The following is a 20007-nucleotide window of genomic DNA, read 5'->3' as shown; positions in this document are numbered from 1 at the left end:
TTTTTTCACCTTTTCTGTTTCCATTGACATGTAGTGTAGTACTCTTTTTACTTTAATCAACAACAAATTCTTTAAGATTCTTGCATATCGACAGACCATCATACCGTTAAAAACTCAAGAAAATTAAAAAATAACTATACATTTAAATTCCTTTTATTTTTATTTAAAGAAAGCAAAAACAAATGTTTTATTTAAAAGAAATGATTACTACACTTTTAAATTGCATTTAAATACTAAAAACAATCATTGCTAAACATTGCAAAATTTTGCCAAAGTCTACATTGTTTTAAATCTTAAAATAAACGAACATTGTTAAAAAGGAAAGCACTTTTATTTCCGGCGAAAGCAATAACAATTCACTGAATTCAAATAACGTGGGTGCAAATGCCTTATGGTATTTTTATTGCCAGAGAAGTTGAAAATTGCATTTATTATTTAATTTTTATTATATTCCCGATATTTAAAATAATCCGCAACATTTTATGTCCCCTTCTTTTGATTTTTTTAAATTACGATTTCTATTCAATAAATTATTATTGTTTTCCTCTCCTATGCGACTGAAAAAGGCGATTAATTTCCAAAATTTTTCAAAGATATGCATTCTCATAAATTTATTTACAAATATATTTTAGAACACTTGTAACGCCAAATAAATAATTCAAAAATTTTTCACAATTATTTTTATAATAAGAAAACATTTATGTGACTTCAACATTTCAATGTGTTTCTCTTTGAATTTGCATAAATAGCACAAAAGCATTCATATGTAAATTCCCTCTCCACAAAACAGTAAGAAACTTATGTTTATTTATTTTCACTGCATACAAATTGAAACTTTTTAATTTTCGACATGTGTTGCTCTGAATCGAAGTCGCTGGCGACTGCAGCGCTCCAAGAAGTGCAAGAGATAAATTGTTTGCTCCTGAAACAGTCTAGTTATTTTCGTCTCTGCTCTCTGAATCCTAAATGGTTTGGTGAACGAAGCAAGAAACTTTAATCTGTTTGGAAAAATTCAAATAATTTGGACATTTTATGGAACAAACAGTTATTTATAGTTTCTTCTAATTAGAGTTCAAAAAGTTAAGAAAATTTGTCTCTAAACTTGACAAAAAGTAAGTTTATATTTTCCTATTTACGACCATAACGATTATATAATTTTGTTAATAAATTTTTTTAGTATATTAATAAATATTAAAATTTTTTAGTATATTTATAAATTTTAAAGCAAAACAAAAAAATTTTAAGTATACAACTATACAAGTTAAAAAAGTATTCAATTAACTTCCAGCTATTCAAAAATGAACCTATTTAATAGCTCATTGCTCAAAGGATTATTTTAATTTTATTTTAAAAGATTATATTTGGGATTATTTTTATTTCGTGATTTCAATATAGTTTTCGAAAATTTTATTTCATATATTTATGTTGGTTGATTACTGATGCCTAACGATTTTTTTTCTTTAATTTAAGAAAAAAATTTAAAATTGTGATTTTTTAACCATATTCCTATTTTTAACCTATTTTTCCTATTTTTAACCATAACGATTATATAATTTTGTTAATAAATTTTTTTAGTATGTTAATAAATAATAATTATGTATGTTAATAAAAATAAATTTTAGTATATTTGTAAATTTTAAAGCAAAACAAAAAAATAAGTATACAACTATACAAGTTAAAAAAGTATTCAATTAACTTCTAACTATTCAAAAAAGAACCTATTTAATATTTAATAGCTCATTGCTCAAAGGATTATTTTAATTTTATTTTAAAGGACTAGATTTAAGATTATTTTTTATTTTGAGATTTCAATATGTTTTTCGAATATTTTGTTTCATATATTTATGTTTGTTGATTATAGATGCCTAACGATTTTTTTCTTTAATTTAAGAAAAAAATTTAAAATTGTGATTTTTTAACCATATTCCTATATTTAACCTATCCTATTATTCCTATTTTTAACCTATTTTTCCTATTTTTAACCATAACGATTATATAATTTTGTTAATAAATTTTTTTAGTATGTTAATAAATAATAATTATGTATGTTAATAAAAATAAATTTTAGTATATTTGTAAATTTTAAAGCAAAACAAAAAAATTTTAAGTATACAACTATACAAGTTAAAAAAAGTATTCAATTAACTTCCAACTATTCAAAAAAGAATCTATTTAATAGCTCATTGCTCAAAGGATTATCTTAATTTTATTTTAAAGGATTAGATTTAAGATTATTTTTTATTTTATGATTTTTTATTTTATTTTCAATATGTTTTTCGAATATTTTGTTTCATATATTTATGTTCGTTGATTATTGATGCCTAACGATTTTTTTTCTTTAATTTAAGAAAAAAAATTAAAATTGTGATTTTTTGAAAGCAATGTTTGCATTGAATCTGCTTTTATTTTCAAAGTTTGAAATATTTATTACTAAAAAAATCATTATTATTTAGTTATTAAAATAAGTGTAAAGTAATTTTTCGTTTCTTTAAATTTCAAACCAAACCAAGATTTTTTTTTATTTAATATTTTAAGCTCATACTTTTTTCTCTCCATTTAGCTGATATATTACTTTAGTTTTTAATTCCTTTTGAATCAAATAAATAGAATACAAACTCAATAATTTTCTAAGCTCATAGAATTTTTTCAAAGTATTTTGGGATCAAAGAGACGATTTATTTGATAAATAGTTTATTTTTATTACATTTGCTGTTTACTCATTCTCAATGATACAGTTTGTAATATGTTTAGCTAGCAACTAATTTTCGATATTAATTTTACGAGGAGAATGCTTTTTTAGAAAACATTTATTGAAAATTTCTGAGAAGAGAAGCATTTTCTAAAAATCTGTATCAAGGAAATTTTTACAGTTAATATTTAATATAATTAGTATCGCATTGTTTGCTATTAACATTTAATGCCATTTTTATGAAGCTATTTGTAACTTTTTTGCTGCTTTAAAATTAAATATACTTTTATTAATATTTCATATCTTTAATATTTCATATCTTTAATATAAGGGGTGTCATTAGGGCTGGGGTGTCATTAGGGCTAATACCTATAATGCTTAAGCTGACTTTTTTCGATATAGTCTTTCTCAGCATCAAAATAAGACATTGCTTCAGTTTTTTTCACACAATATTTATACATGCATGTTTACACTGTGATAACTGTTAATACATTCATTGGCAGATGTTTTTTTAAAAACCATTATTAACTGAGAACATTTTTTTTTGTTAAAAAAAGTTTTATCAAAAATTTTTCATAACTCAAAAATTATTCCTGTTAACACTAAAACGTTATCACAACAGACAACTGATATAATTTCAAATATCCCCATTAAATTTCAAAGCCATATCATAAATAGTTTCCCAGAAAAGGTGCTTCGAAAAAGGTCAGTTTTAGCATTATTTCTATATGCCCTACCGAATCCCTTTAAAGTTTCAACTATTAAGCATATATTCCATTTTTATGTAAATAATCATTAACATTTTACATCTTTACCGGCAAAATAATAAATATTATTTCATATCTATAATGTATTTTCCATTTATAATATTAAGCTTAATTAAACATATGTAGTTTTTTAGTCGAATGTATTAATTTTAGCATTTAATAGCTTTGTTAATAAGATTTACATTTAATGCTTTAAATGATTAAGTTATTTTTAATATTTCAAATTTTTGATATCAAATCTATTAGTAAAGTTATATATTTTTATTACCGAAAATACTACTACTACTAATAACATTTTATGTTTAGATTCTAACTGTTATTTTATGTAATTGACAACATGGTAATCATTTATACGCACTTCAACTTAAAAAAAAGATTAAATATTGATGCAAAAGGTTTTGCGGTATAGATTAGGTTTTTTAAAAAGTAAAACAAACAATAATATGCAAAAAAATAAAAAAATTTAAATGTAGTAAAATATAAAAAATTAAAATTAGTAAAATAAAACAAACTAAATGCAGTAAAATAAAACTGACTAAATGTCAAAAATAATATTATATTATCCAGTTCTGTTAATTTTCTTTGTATCTGATACTTTTTGAGAAGAAATAGTGTTTTGATGAATAAAGCATTAAATCATATTTTATCATATGATGCTTCTATATTTCAAAACTCAATTTAATAAAGTGTAAGGAATAATTATACTTCTTACATTATTATTATATGAATAGAACTCGTAAAATATGGTGTTCAGATGTTTAAACAAGTATGTATTAGCCAAAAGAAGAAAGAAAAGAAAAGTTACAAATCAAGCGAATATAAGTTACGAAAGTACTTTTAACTTTGTTATGCCTCATCACCTCTTTTCTTTGTGATCGAGAAAAAAGTAAGAAAAGAACTGGCATTTGAAGTCTGAGAAAAGTATTTCTCCTTTGAGTGTTTAAGCCTTCATTGGATTTCAACACTTTTTAAAAGAATGCCCATATTTTTTTTAAAATTTCTATATTCAAATTTCTTATTCAAATATGATATGAAAATTGTTTATTTGATTTATTAAAATAAACTTAAATAAAACAAATAATAAAAGAAAAGTTTCGTTTTAAACATAATTTACAAAACATGTTCTCTCAGATACTTTTCTTACACAATTATTTTCACATATTTCGGTACCAAATATTTTCTTTTTATTATCAATATTGCAAAAACACAGTTAAAAGGCATTTAAAAGTAATAAATGTGAATGAAAAACATCGAAAATTATAAACTACGTATAAATAAAAAATACAAATAATTTACACTATACTTGGTTATTTCATTTTAACTTTTACAAGTCTTTCTCTGAACTATTCCCTTCTTATTTATAATTTGCACTTTTTTTTGTTGTAATCAATGTATTGATTTAATTAAGATACATGACTGTTTAAAAAATATGAAAGTTTAAGGAACTTGAAGCAGAAACTTGAATGAAAGAAAATGAACGAAAACGAAGAAAAAAAAAACGAACAGACTTAAAGGTAACTGTACTCTTTTGTGACTAACTTAACTGTAACAAATTTTCAGCAACTTAACACTAAAAAAGGTGGCAACTACTTTACACCAAAGCGGTGCAAGGAAACCCTATCTATAATTTATAGTTCTTGGTGTTCTTAGTTTCTAACACCAAAAAGAATGTTTTTTACATCACTTGGAGTAAAGTAGCTACCACCATTTTTCCTACACAGTAATACTAAAATATATTTTTACAGTATAATAAGATACACATAATCAGTAAAGCCGTTTTTAAGATTAAATATAACGTAAGAATCACTAATTTAGGATGCATGTAGAAATCAGTTAATCAAACAAACGTGCAGCACAGAAGCAGTATTAAGATGAGTTCGAACTAGGCTTAACAGAACAACTACTTTACATGCATGTAGAAATCCGTTAATCAAACAAACGTGCAGCACAGAAGATAATATTAAGACGAATTCGAACTAGGCTTAACAGAACTGTAGCGGACAGAAATTAAACATTATAAAATCATTTAATACAGTTCACAGAGTTTTAAAATTTAAAATATAATTATCTTTTTTACACAACTAAGAACATTTTAACGGCGAACTTATGTTTCGTTTGCGCATACCAGCGTAAAAGACAACAACAAACCCACGCTAAGTGTACTGGGTTGAAAACAATTTACTGGTATTATCAAAAGCACACTAACTTTCGCGTTTTCGAAAATGGAAAAAATTAAAGTATGACGTTAATGCGCATCAGATTGGTGTAATCTTTTTCAACTGCAGGTGTATAGATTTAAATTGCACCCTTTGAAATTTATATGAAAGCTCGAATTGGCGTAAACTTGAAATAAAGTGTTCCTTCATATTTTTTTTTATTAGGGTTCAAGATCATATTCAAAGAAATATTGCACCACAGTTTTTACCGTGTATGTAATGTAGCGTTCTTTATTCTCGTGGTTCCTTCATCTACCAATATACACCGAAAAGCCAATACATTATGACCACCCTCCATCTGTAACAATGGGCTCGTCCAGGTTTTCATGGTTTCTCGCCCAGGAACAATGTTTTCATGGGACACATTAGGACCCATAATCCTGATAGAACAATCCCTGACGTCTGCAAGCTACTTGAACATAGTTGCAGATCAGGTTCACCCATTCATGGCAACAGTTTTTCCTGCTGGGGATGGTGTTTACCAACAGGACAATGCACCATGTCATAAGGGTCAAATCGTTATGTGGATTGGTTCGAGGATCATTCCAGTGACTTTCGAGTCATGTCTTGGCCCCCAAATTCACCTGACCTTAATCCAATAGAGCATTTGTAGTTCTACTTGGAAAACCAAATTCGTGCTACCACGCTACCCCCTCGCAATGTGAGTGAATTGCAGGACCAGTTGGTGAGCGCTTGGTACCAGATATCTCAGACTACATATCAGCACCTTGTGGAATCAATGCAATTTCGGGTGCTAGCAGTTTTGAGGGTTAAACGTGATCCTACATGTTATTAGCAGGGTGGTCATAATGTAATGGCTCTTCGGTGTAAGTTATTACTCCTGCTCGACATTTTGGTTTGTTTTATCGCACTCGGCGTGACAACTCTCTGAATTAAATGAATATTTGGTACATCATTATTCCTCATCTTTTCGCCTCTATCAATCACGCGTCCGCAAAGGAAAAAAACAAAACTGAATGGAAACAAAAATGAGATAGCAAGGGTGCACTGTAAAATATTCCTGATCAAATTACTGTACTATAGTTGCATCATACGTACAATCCCTTTTACGAAAAATCATTTTTGCCGTAAAGTATTATATCGTAATGTTTGCAGTAATATTTATTCAGTCATAGTCATTTTAGGGTAATTATTACTGAAAAAGTTATAGTATATCAGATTATAGTATATCAGATACAGTATGACGCCCGGTGGCTGAGCGGTAGCGCTTCGCGCTGTCGTGCCACAGGTCCATGGTTCGATCCTTGGGCCGGGCAAGGCCGACTCAGCCTTTCATCCCTTCAGTGGGTCGATAAAATGAGTACCAAGCATGCTTGGGAACTAACACTGGGGGTTCCGCGTTCGGCTGACCACCTGACCGGAACATATGCTCCTGCACCCCAGAGCCCAAGGTCAAGAAAACTGAGATGGGCACAGTCGGCCTTGGCCCTCTTAATGGGCTGTCGCGCCACTGAGTTAGTTATATCAGATTTTATTCTTCCGTAACATGATTCTGTGAAAATGGATTTTACAGTAAAATGTACAGTGCCTGTGCTTTTTAGTGAAATTTATAACGAAATTCTAACAGTGCGCATTCTTTTCAGGAATTCATCACAACAGGTAGATTGTTAATCGATACATTTTAAAACTTTTAGATTTTCAAAAGGTGTTAAAACATTTATACTTCTATTTGGTGTATGTTTTCATAAAATTTATAATGTAAATTGTATATTTCGTTACTTCTTTCAATATTTACCAAGAGAAAAAAAAACAAACAAATAGTTGAATACCTATTACTCGTCCGAAGTGGAAAAAAAACCGTCAATCAGTCAATTGACAAGTATCAATATTGTTCATTCATAATCAAAATCGGAAAAGTTATGTACAAACTTTACTAAATCAGTTAAAATATTTCCGTTTTTTATTACTCTTATTTGTTGCCTTTCTTTGTAACCATTAGTTATTAGATTAAGCATAATATGTGTTTAGATCTTCAACTCATCAAAATCATTATATATTTAATAATAACGATAACGATATTCGATTTAATAGATAACGATATTCGTTTTCACTCAGTACCGAAAATGATGCTATCGAAAACATGATAGTTGGAAGTTACTAAAATCAATTTCCCATTAGTTTTGGACTTCAGTGTATTACTTATTTTTAATTTCATATATTTCTGGATTTATATGATTCATATTTAGAAATTTATTTATATGATTCATATTCATATTTATAGCTTTTAAAATACTAGTGAAGTAACGTGGTAGTCATATATCGTCCAAGTTGATATTTAGCTTTTGCATATAATGACGTAAGAAAATTTAAAGGTAGTATATACCAGAGTTGGCCAAAAATGTAATCGATTACATTTTTTGATTAGAGTAATCAATTACTTGTAATCATGATTACGATTTTCAAAAATTTTGATTACAGATGTAATCATGATTACAGTATTGATTACAGTAATCAATTACTTGTAATCATGATTACAATTTTCAAAAATTTTGATTACAGCTGTAATCATGATTACAGTATTGATTACAGTAATCAATTACTTGTAATCATAATTCCAAGTAATTGCGATTACAAGTAATCACAACAAAAACGATTACAAGTAATTATGATTACAAGTAATCAAAATATATGATTACATGTAATCATGATTACATGTAATTTGATTACATGTAATTATGATTACATGTAATCTAAATACACGATTACAAGACTATTGTATTCTTATAAATGATTATATTTCACAGTAGATAGTAGAATGTATTTTATAATGATAGATTTTGCACGTATTAACATGTACTGCATTTTGTACGTATTTGTATATGTACAAATGAATGTAACTAAAATGTATGTACATATGATTTTATCTAGTGTATATGTTCAGACATTTTAGTTTCACACACATGTACATACACTTATATTGTAGGTATAAAATATATGTACGCATGTATATAGATAATAATTACGTATGTATGTGCAAACAATGTAGACATGTGCATTTATACATAATGAATATATGCATTTTATGCAAATATTTGTGTATGTAAAATGTATATCTATGTTCATGTACGCATGTATATACAAGTACTTGTGTTTGTACGAACATACATTGTCTGTACAATGTATGTCCCATGCATGCATGCGCAATTTATTTATGAACAGTATAATATATGTATGCATGTACAATATAGGTATATCTGTAGGATGTACAATATATGTATGTATACATGTACATGATATGCATGTCCAGTGTATTTATGTACATATACATAATATGCTCATGCTCAATGTATGTTTCCAAATATGCATAATACATTTGTGTACGATTGTACGTACATTGGGCGTATTTATATTTTACATATATTCATACATACATTCGACATGCATAATGTACGTACATACACACATTTGAGATGCATATATTGTACAGATGTATATACGTATAGCGTACAGATGCATATTCATATAATGTACATATGATGAAATGAACATATAATGTTCATATAATGTACATATGTGTGTACATATACAGTACATATGTGCATAAATATATTGGACATAATTCTTTCGTACAAATTTTACATGTGTACATGCATGCTATCCCTATCTATGCATATGGTGCAATGTATATATGTCCAATGAATGTATCCACACATGTACAATGCACGTATGTTCCATGTATGCATATCCATATGTACTATATATGCACGCACAATACATGAATGTATGTACATACATTGTACATGAGTACATACATTACACGTATGCATATGTACATTACATTTATGTCTAAATATGTGTACAATGCAATAAATAAAATGCATGTAAGTTAACTTTTAATGACTCAAGTAAGTTAAAAGACAAAATCAAACGATATTTAAATTTAGTTTTCAGCTTTAATTGTTCTATGTCATTTTGAAATTCTTTGAATAAAGAGTTATTTTCAGATATTTTCATGAAATGTTTGGCAATACAGATTTATTTTTTTTGTAACATAATGCATGATTCATAGAAATTTTTTAAATGGTAAGAAAAATGGTAAATTTTATGTGTGGAATTAATATTTAGAAATTCAAAATAAAATTATCGTTTGCTTTCTAAAAAATATGAGGTCGAGTTTCATATGCCTTAGAATAAATTTTAAAACAAATTTTAATAACTTTACTCATATAAATTTTTTAATGTATGCACAATGTATGTGTATATTGTAATTACATATATTTAAATGTACGCATGTATTTGTACATTACTTGTAATTATGTACATGTATACGTTGTATGTACATGCGTACATTGTGCACATAACTATTTTTTTGTACATCCATGCATTACATGTGCATAAGTATTAACAAAGTATGTAGTTATACAAGTACATACGTAAGTTGTACATAAGTACATACTTTGCGTGCACATATATCGATGTACATATAAATATGCATGTATACCTGTATGCATTTTATTTACGCAACTATGTGCATATATTGCACCTTTAAATAACATTCTTACATATTGTACGTAAATACGTACAATTTTATATACATACGTACATTGTATATACGCCCTATTATCGTAAATTTATACAATATATGTACTTAAGTACATAAAAGCATGCAAACGCATAAACATTATTTTCATATATGTTCATATACAAAGTTGTCTATGTATACAAAGATACAAAACATTGCCTTTTTGTACAAACTAACTACTTTTGTACTAAGCATATGCGCATTGCATTAAGTATATTGCAACATAATTATGAATATTGTACGTACAAACAACGTTTGTGCATACATTGCAGGTACAGGAATCGCAAATAGTACGTTCATGCGTGCGTACATTCTATGTACATAAAAATATGTAAGCACATGAATACTTACATAAAAAATTTGACGATAGTATACAATCGTAATAACTTGTAATCGTATAGTTTGATTACAAGTAATCACAATTACATGTAATCAAATTACATGTAATCATGATTACATGTAATCATATATTTTGATTACTTGTAATCATAATTACTCGCAATCGTTTTTGTTGTGATTACTTGTAATCGCAATTACTTGGAATCATGATTACAAGTAATTGATTACTGTAATCAAAATTGTAATCATGATTACAGCTGTAATCAAAATTTTTTGAAAGTTGTAATCACGATTACAAGTAATTGATTACTTGTAATCGTGATTACAAGTAATTGATTACTGTAATCAAAATTGTAATCATGATTACAGCTGTAATCAAAATTTTTTGAAAGTTGTAATCATGATTACAAGTAATTGATTACTTGTAATCGTGATTACAAGTAATTGATTACATAGCTGTAATTATCTGTAATCAATTACAGTTGTAATCGATTACTGTAATCAACGGCCAACTCTGGTATATACATATGTTTTTGAAGAACATGCTATTAGCTAGTAGTGAAATTCGCTCCTAAATAAATAGGTCTGCAAGTTAGAAAACACAAATAATTTTAAAAAAAGTCTTAAATTTAAAAAAAAAAATGTTTATAATTAAATAAAAAAATGATAATAATTTTAAAAAGAGATTAATTTGCAACAATGGCTAATGCAGAAATGCAAAAAAATCCAATTTCTAACCAAATAAACTAATTGAAGTGTTAAAACGATTTTTCGTATCACAAGCGAAAATTGATTCTTTCTGCTCAAGACTACAAATGATTTTATAAATAAAAACGCTACACATTAACACAAACCTTTCTTTATATTAAAATGATAATGTACTATGCCAGAAAAAGGATCTAAAATAATTTATTTGAATTTTTACGAAATTAAATTTTAAATATTTGACTTTTTAAAATTCGATTTTTCAGGAACTATTTGACCGATTTCCTTTAATTTAAATTGAATTATAAAATCATATTCTTGTAAAAGTTTGTGATGTAATAGTTTAATGATGTAATAGTTATAAATGATGTAATAATTTTTATACTTTAAAATTCGAACTTGTTTCAACTATTATTTAAAAATTAAATAAAAAATATAATTATTGATAATTATTTTCTGCATGGAATTATCTTCGGATAAGCGAATTTTATAATTGTGCGCGAAAATTTTTCAATTCGTTAAAAATATCTCGAGATACGATAAAATGGACGATTTTTTTTTTTTAAAAAAAAGGTACAAAAAAGGGTTTGACCACTCTTCTGATCAAACTATTTGAACCATATCTACCAGATTGTTGTTACCTCTTACAAGTCAAAAATCAGGATTCATCGAAAAAAAAGGCATGTTTATTCAGAGAACAGTTTTGTGTCTGATTTCGAGACTTAATATCTTAATATCATCTGCACTAACTAATTAACACATTCGAGGTCACTCCCTTGAACCAAAAAGATTGAGTAAAAATCCGAACATTAGATCAAAAGTTTTGGTCACTTTCTTTTTGCGCTTTGTACAAACAATCTTAAGAATCTTTATTAACGCACTAGCTAAATAAAAATCATTTTTGTACTTGTAACATTAAACTAAAATAGAATAGCTTGTTTTAAATTTTACCACTAGATACAATAAAGAATAAAAAGTAGGACTTTTTCCATTAAAGAGTAAGTGCAATAGATATTGGAGAACATTACCTTATCTGATTCATCTCAAGTAACTGATTCATCTTTTAGTTCGCAATAAATAAAATAGTTTAGTTTAATGGATAAAACTATGAATCTCGTGGGGTTACTTTGTCAATTTTGTTCTAAATAATTCTTAAGGGAAATTCTTCAAAAGAAAAGTAGAAAAAAAAGCTAGAAATCTTCTTTAATGTCAATTATCTAAATGTTACTTCTAGTTTAAAGAGACAGCACCTAATTTAAATAAAGAAATAATTTAAAATAGAAAAAAATTTTAAACGCATTTTTCTTTATCATTTTAGTCTTCTAGCTTAAGAAAACATGCATGGAATTTTCAGCTGTAGATACGAAATTTCGAATGTATATCTAACAAGTGCAAAATCGCAGTAATCAAATATATTATGTTTTTTAATTTTATTAAATAATATTTCAAACTGATTTGTCAAAGTAACAAAATTTGCCAAATTTAATTTCATGATCATGACATTATCAAAATTAGTTTATTCCATTCATAATATATTTGTAGATTTTTCGAATTTCAATTTACTAAAAACTGAAAAATTATTATTTTTGACTTGTTACTATTTTACAAAATTTTCTTTTTATCAATTTTTCTTTTTAATTAATGAATTACTAATATTCAATTTGTTTATGCTTATTTTTAACCAATAAATTTGTAATTGTATCATCAAGATTTTACCTTCTTCAAATGCTGCACAGAAGAAAAAAGTATGGTCAAAACTATTAGAATATGGTATAAATATTATAAGAATAAGATGGCTTTAGAGAATACAAAAAAGCTCAGTAATTTTAACCAGAATGCTTTGGCGATGACATTGGTAAACGTAACAATAAAATATTGTTTTATAATATTTTATATTATTTGATAAATTTTAGTAAAAGTGGTAAAATTTGGCAATTTTATCAAGATAGCTCAGAGCATGACATAAGAACATTTATTCGATTAAATTTAATTTACAGTTCTGTATTTTTTTACTAAATGTGTGGTGATGAGAGCCATAATTTTGAAACATGGATTTTCCAGCAAACCTTTACCATACGAACGGAAAAATTACGAGATAAATGGTTCAAATACCGCACATTTTATTTTTATTACCAGAAATTATGGGTTTCTTTACCGGAAATATCATTTCCATATAGTACGGTAATTTTATCGGAATTTCTTCTCTGTGTACGTTAATAAATGTTATCAGATAAAAATAAAAGTTTGCTAATATAAGTTAATGGGCTTTCAATTTTTTAAATTCTTCTTTCAACTAATAAATTTATCAATTAAAAATTTATCTATGTTCAAATCATCACAGTTTAGATTTAATTAATAAATTGTAATTGCTTTTTGTGAAATTTTATTTTAAATAAATTAGCTCAATATTAAATATTACTTTTAGCTAATTATTTTTATGTTTAATCTATCAAAAATTGCAAAAATGTCTCAGTGTAAAATGTTTCCTTCTTCCACTTATTTTAATCTTATTACGCAGCTGAAAAAGTAAATAAATGAATAACAAATAATATTTGGTGTTTAGAAGAATAAAAATAATAATTTAAATTTTTGTAATTAAAAAATATATTCTGTTGAGAATTGCCATGGAAATTTCAACTTGTATCCTAGTTTGAATTTATAATCCCCTTATTTAAGTCATGATAATAATAATTTTTCCTTAATTGTCTAGGGAAATATACATTCCTTTGCCTTTTTTATAACGTCGTTACTTGTATTTTTTTTAATTTACTGATACGAAGTGTTCTAATCCTTTATATTTATAATTTTTTCGCTTCGTAACACCTAATATTTTGAAATATTATTCTATTTAAATACTTACAACGGTATGTAAGAGGAGCTATTTGCTTAAAAAACTGTATTTTTAGGAGCAACGGATAAATAATAATTATTTTTGGATTATATTTAAGTAAATTATAAAAGTCACCTGGAAACACAAGAAGACTAGAGTTCATTATGTAGACAATATTGTTATTCAATTACGAAAGGACCAGAAGGGACGAAGGGACTGAAGAAACCAGAAAAGAGCAAATTGAGTGTAGACAAAGATTCCGTTAATTCTGTATAGATATTTTTAAAGCCGATATTTGGCTCTCGCTAAATTATGTTAGAGATCAATAACCCTCTTTTTACATAATATTTTTCAGCGAGACATTTTATGCTGTTACCTGTTATTATACAATTCATAAAAAAGGCAATATTTGCAAAACTTTGATCTAATTTTCAGATTTTCACTTACTAAAAAACAGTCTTACTTTTTGGAAGGCTTAGCCTTAAATGTGCTAATTAATTAGCACAGATAATTTTTCAAATGACAAAATCAGACACATGTTACAAAATACTTTTTATGATGGCTTTGAATTTATGACCCACGAAATACTGTGGATGGCAGCAATTTAAAAAATATGGTTCCAATAATTTAAGCAAAAGTGCCTTCTCGGCCTTCTGAGCCCAAGTCTGCGGGTTCAATTCCCGGCCCAGACACCGGATTTTCGGGATGCAGAAAATCCTCAGCGGCCATGTCGTATGATTATGCGGCACGTAAAAGATCCCTGAAGTGCCTTATTGGCTCTTGACATTTCCGGCAAAATTAAATTCCTAGTGCACTTTAGCATCCAAATAGAGTCTCGGTGCTGCCATCTAGAGTGGCAGAAACTAGACGTCCAAATTAACATGACCAGCAGTATCTCACCCATTGTGGTGGTCCTGAAAGAGTGGATACCACTTCTGGAGAACGCACTAGGTTTGTTCATCGGGAAGACTGATTGTGCAGCTCATAGGAAATAAAAAAAAATAGTTTAAGCAAAAGAGTCTAATAGGTCGAGTAGTTAACCAATTCTTGCTTAACCAAAGTCGTATGTTCAAAACTTGATTTTCGAGCACTTTTGGAAGGACAACGCTCAAATTTTTTATTTTGTTAATTTAATTAAGATTACTTGAAATGGTTAATAAATTTGTATTCTTTACAATTCAAAAATATTCCCGACTATTATTAACTAAAACATAGAAGTTATAAATAAAATTTAAAAATCATTTCTTTGCATAAAATTATCATTGGATAAATGTAGTTTATAATTCAATAAAGGCATTTTCTGATTCAGTCGAAAAATTTGTTGAGACATGGCAAGTACGAAATTAGGGTACAAGCGAATACGACATCTCTCCTGCTTAAATTATTCAGACAATACCAGACTGCAGCTACTCCTCAAATATTGAGAGTAAAAACTCTAAATTCGTAACAAAAAAATTAATGTTTATTCAGAGAAAGTATGTTTTTACCTTTTTCGAAACTTAAAATATCGTTTTCTTGAATAATTTAGCAAAATTGAGGTTAGGTCTTCGAACAATTTAGATAGAGTCTTAGTACGCAAATATCCGATCAGTAGATTAAAAGTCGTTCAAGGAGTGAAAAGTTTGCCACAGGGAACCACTTCATTAAATTGATAATACTAAATATTTTGATTAAAAATTTCCTTATAGGAAGGAAGACTTTGTAACGGATACTACGTAATTAAAATTTTAAATACATTTCATAATTATTATACATTTTAACTTCTGAAATAGCAAGACTTACTTCTGAAAAAGTTCGATTGTTTCCACGTTGTAGATTTGGTTGGTGCACTTTCAAATATGGAAAGGGAAAAGCTGAATTTTTAGCATATTTTAAATTTTATTATAGAAAAAGATAGAAATGCTGTTCAAGCAGGAAAAAAATTATCCAATGTATTTAAGAGAAGATATATTGGCAGTATGCCAGTGCCAAAACTGGTTTGAAAAATGTCGATGCACGCAAATGCATCATGCCAGTTTAAGCTGATGAAGACACAATAAAAACATTGACATTAACCAGCAAATGACAACTGGTGAGATTGCTGACACATTAAATTTATTGAATACGACAGTTCATGATCATTTTATCAAATGAGGTCAATAAGGTTGAATCTGAAAACCAGACATATGGGTTTTTCACGTTCTTGCGGAAAGAAATTTGTATCGTTGAGTTGACTTCTGATAATTGCCATTAGAAGATATTAAATTCTGTTAATTGCCGTAAATACTAGCTCGCATCTTAAAAAAAAATACTTAACCGATTTCAATAAAGGAGTGCTTAAATAATGTGAAAATTGGTTACAAAGCAAGTTTTTATCCACAATAGTACAAATACATAAAAGTGTGCATTAAAGTAACATTTCACAAGCGAAAATTCTTTAAAAGATTATTCTGCTTAAAGGCAGCCATTTTTGATAAATAACCTACGTGAGGATAATTATGTAGATCACACGCATTAACTTGAAAACCACTCAATAGGAACCATGTTGCACAAAATGGTGAATACACTTTTTAGACAAGAAAAAGTACGATTGATAAAGTTATTTTACTTTTAATAGGGTACATATCTTTATTAACGTACGTAAATAATTTATGAAAAGATAATTTTGCAGACCATATGTATTCTCCCAGTATCCTAAGAAAGAAAACAAATCAAACTGGAAGTCCTCCCATGTTACGTCATAGCAGCTCAGATTATTGCAAATCAATGCATTCTTATCATCAAGAAGGAGTTATAAACGCCTCTTATTACATCAGCTGATAATAGAGAGAACCTCCTTCAGGAATAAGGAGTTACTAGCTCGAAAACCACACGATAGGAATCATGTTCCACAAACAAGTAAATACAATTTTTAAACAAGAAAAGTACGATTGATACATTTACTGTATCTCTTGAAAAGAAAGTTGCTCCGATGAAGGAACGTAAATTACGATTACCTAGGACCTAGGACATTGGAAGAGAATTTAGGGTATTATGTCACTCTTCCTTCATTCAAAGGATGTTTTACATTTATTTGAGTGGTAACATCAAGGAAAACAATGGTTTAATATAAACTTCATTCGCTACATTGGCATTAACGTTTCAGAGCAGATGTTCGAAAGGATATTAAAATAACATTAATGTTATTTTAATGTCCATGCGTCTGTATAAAATAGCAAACGGGACTCTATGCATCGGTCGTTATACTGGAAGCGTCGCTGTAATAAGAGTCGTTCAAAAATACGTAGATTGTCTTTGTAATATCGAAATGCTTTGTTTGCCTATAATGATTATAATATAGTTAGATATGTTACAAGTATTCACTTACTGAAATTAGATGTTGTTCATACTAATAATTTAATTAAAAATATGTCTTTCTACACGAGAAACATCAGGTAAAAATGGTAGCAACAAATTAAGAAGTTACATCATATAGATTGGATTTGTATGCTTGTTGATCAAGTTTTTAAAAGATATAACTCTTAAATTTGTTAAAAAGTTTATAGACGGTGCAATGCTATATCATATCGAATTACAGACTCGTGCATCATATCTCGAGAAAACAGAGTGGAAAGATAATTCTATTATATTGAAAATTTATCAGCCACTAGATTCAATAGTAATCTTAAGATCAATAGTAATCTTAAGTTAATTCTTTCCATCGCGTATCCCTGTACAGTATTATTGTAGTTCCACGAAAGAAAATCAATTATCGTCGGATAAAATATCAAGCTTTACTTGTTGAAGAATTTTGTTGTCACAGTCTGCGAAAAAGAAACAGTACTTTGGGAACAATGAATTTATTGATAAAAACTATATAAAAAGATTTTGTGTTTACATTCCAAATGAAATAATTCCTTCGTCGAGAATTCTCAGGCAAAATTTTATTATTTTCTTAAAAAAAAACTCCATTTTCTACTTATTTTCATCAGAAATTTTGAGTCACTTTCAAGAGCAGAGCTGAAAATCCCACAGATTTTTTTACATGCAGATTTAAAACTAACGTTATTTGGCTGATTCCACTATAGAATTTTTTGGGTGTTAAGAACTACAAAATTATTGAAGCTTGTAAAATACAGTATTAATGCTGTAGTAAAAACCTCAAAAATTTACAGTGACTATACAATTCTATGAACTTCGAAACTTTTGCGGTAATGTTCTTGTATTGACATAGAAACTCTGTAATGGAATCTACCAAATCATCACAGTTTTCAAACTGATTTTTTTTTTGCATTTCTGATGCAAAGTATCTATATTATATAAAACGCTAATACGTACGTATGTATGTATGTATCAATAAAACCGATGATATTTCTTTTCTCGCGCTGGCAACAGTTTTCATTTTTAATTGATTGGATTCGGCGCGCAAGAGCACGTAGTGAGCAACCATAGGAATTGAAGTGAGAATGCTTTAAAAGGCCGCTGTTGAATTGATATTTTTCTACTGGGAGCTACCTAAACGTCTAAAAAACGTTTAAGTGTTTGTATTGAATGCATTGAATTTTTTTCATATTTCGCGTTTATTTATGCATTGAATTTTCACGCTTTAAAATGCAGAATATTAGTGAAGCAATATTTGATAGTTTATTTTGCCAATATGTTTCTTATTTAGCTAATGTTTTGATTTTTTCACCATGTACAATCTAAATAGCTAATATACTTTTTTAAAAGCCAATAAGAACATTGGTAGAATTCTTCTACATAAGTACAATGCTGCGTCTTTGATGATAAAATACTATGTCTTTGATGATAATATATTACGTCTTTGTGCTAGAACATTGTGTTCATTGGCGAGCGAGCGCAGCGAGCCATGGTTCACGGCGTGAACCACATAGGATTGCGTAGAAATTCTCGGGGGTTGGCGAGCGTTAGCGAGCAGGGGGCGGAGCCTCCTAGTAAATTATATTGTCCTACTAATCAAATGATGAATTTGCTATTTACAAGGAAATTAATAAGAATTTATGTAAACTACGTGTGAGTGAAACGTTTTCACAGAAGGCTCCGTGTCTTAACGAATTCACTTATGAACCCCGTTCAAGAATATGCGTTTTAATTATTTATGAAACTGGTATTGTTGTAAATAAATGCATGATATAACAAAAGAAAACACTTACTTAAGCATGACGTTATTCCTTTGATGATCTTCTGAACGTAAACAAATTCAAGCAGTAAACATTAGTCGAATTTGTTGCGATTACTCGCCTGTATTTGGCTGTATGTGCGGACCGAGAAACGGGACGAACTGAGAGAACTCCTTAAAACAATCATTCTCAAAAATTTTAATATGTAGCCCTTGTTATAGATATTATGAACGACAGAAAGACGATTCGCGTCTTTGGCGTGGTTCGCCTAAGCCTCTGTATTAGCATTTTTTTCTTAACTTGTAGAACAAATTTTCAAATCAGCATATATAAATCATATGCTCATTTATGTTCACTTGGTAATACTATTGACCATATTGTTTAAACCGATGTTATTTGTTCAATATATCTATAAAAATATTTTTTTAAACAATAAAGTTTAGTGTATTTTTTTGTTTTAAATGATCGATATTTAAGACAAATCTCAAAAACTGACTGAAATTCATAAATTTATACGAGAGAGGTTTATTGCTGACGGTAAAAATTCTGAGGTTAATTGTCCGTTTCCATATTCAAACAAGGTTATATAAAAAATTTTGAAACCGAAACTTATAAATCCAATAAAAATAATAAGACTAAAATTTTTTCTGAAATAGTTCTAGTTTAGAATTAATTCAATTAAACTTCTTACTTTATTTTATCAATTTATCTTTTATTATAATAATGTTATCATCCTAACTTCATGTTAAAGTAATTTTTTCATGCAAAAATAAATATTAAATTAACAATATTAATTTTTTTTAATAAATTATAGAGCAC

General features: G+C 27.8%; 1 protein-coding gene across 1 annotated transcript in view; it reads left to right on the top strand.

Annotated features, from left to right (window-relative positions):
* The first annotated feature begins 938 nt into the window (after nt 1–938).
* The window catches only part of LOC122269766 (galanin receptor type 1-like), a 122206-nt gene continuing 103137 nt past the window's right edge, over nt 939–20007 (top strand). The window contains exon 1 of the mRNA XM_071183577.2: nt 939–1112. The gene's annotated coding sequence lies outside the window, so the exon portion shown is untranslated. The remainder of the gene's footprint in view (nt 1113–20007) is intronic.

This window comes from Parasteatoda tepidariorum, chromosome 7 (genome assembly GCF_982258835.1).
Source record: "Parasteatoda tepidariorum strain Cologne lab strain chromosome 7, Ptep-v5.0, whole genome shotgun sequence".
Taxonomy (NCBI): domain Eukaryota; kingdom Metazoa; phylum Arthropoda; class Arachnida; order Araneae; family Theridiidae; genus Parasteatoda; species Parasteatoda tepidariorum.
This window is presented reverse-complemented; position numbering and strand designations above follow the sequence as displayed.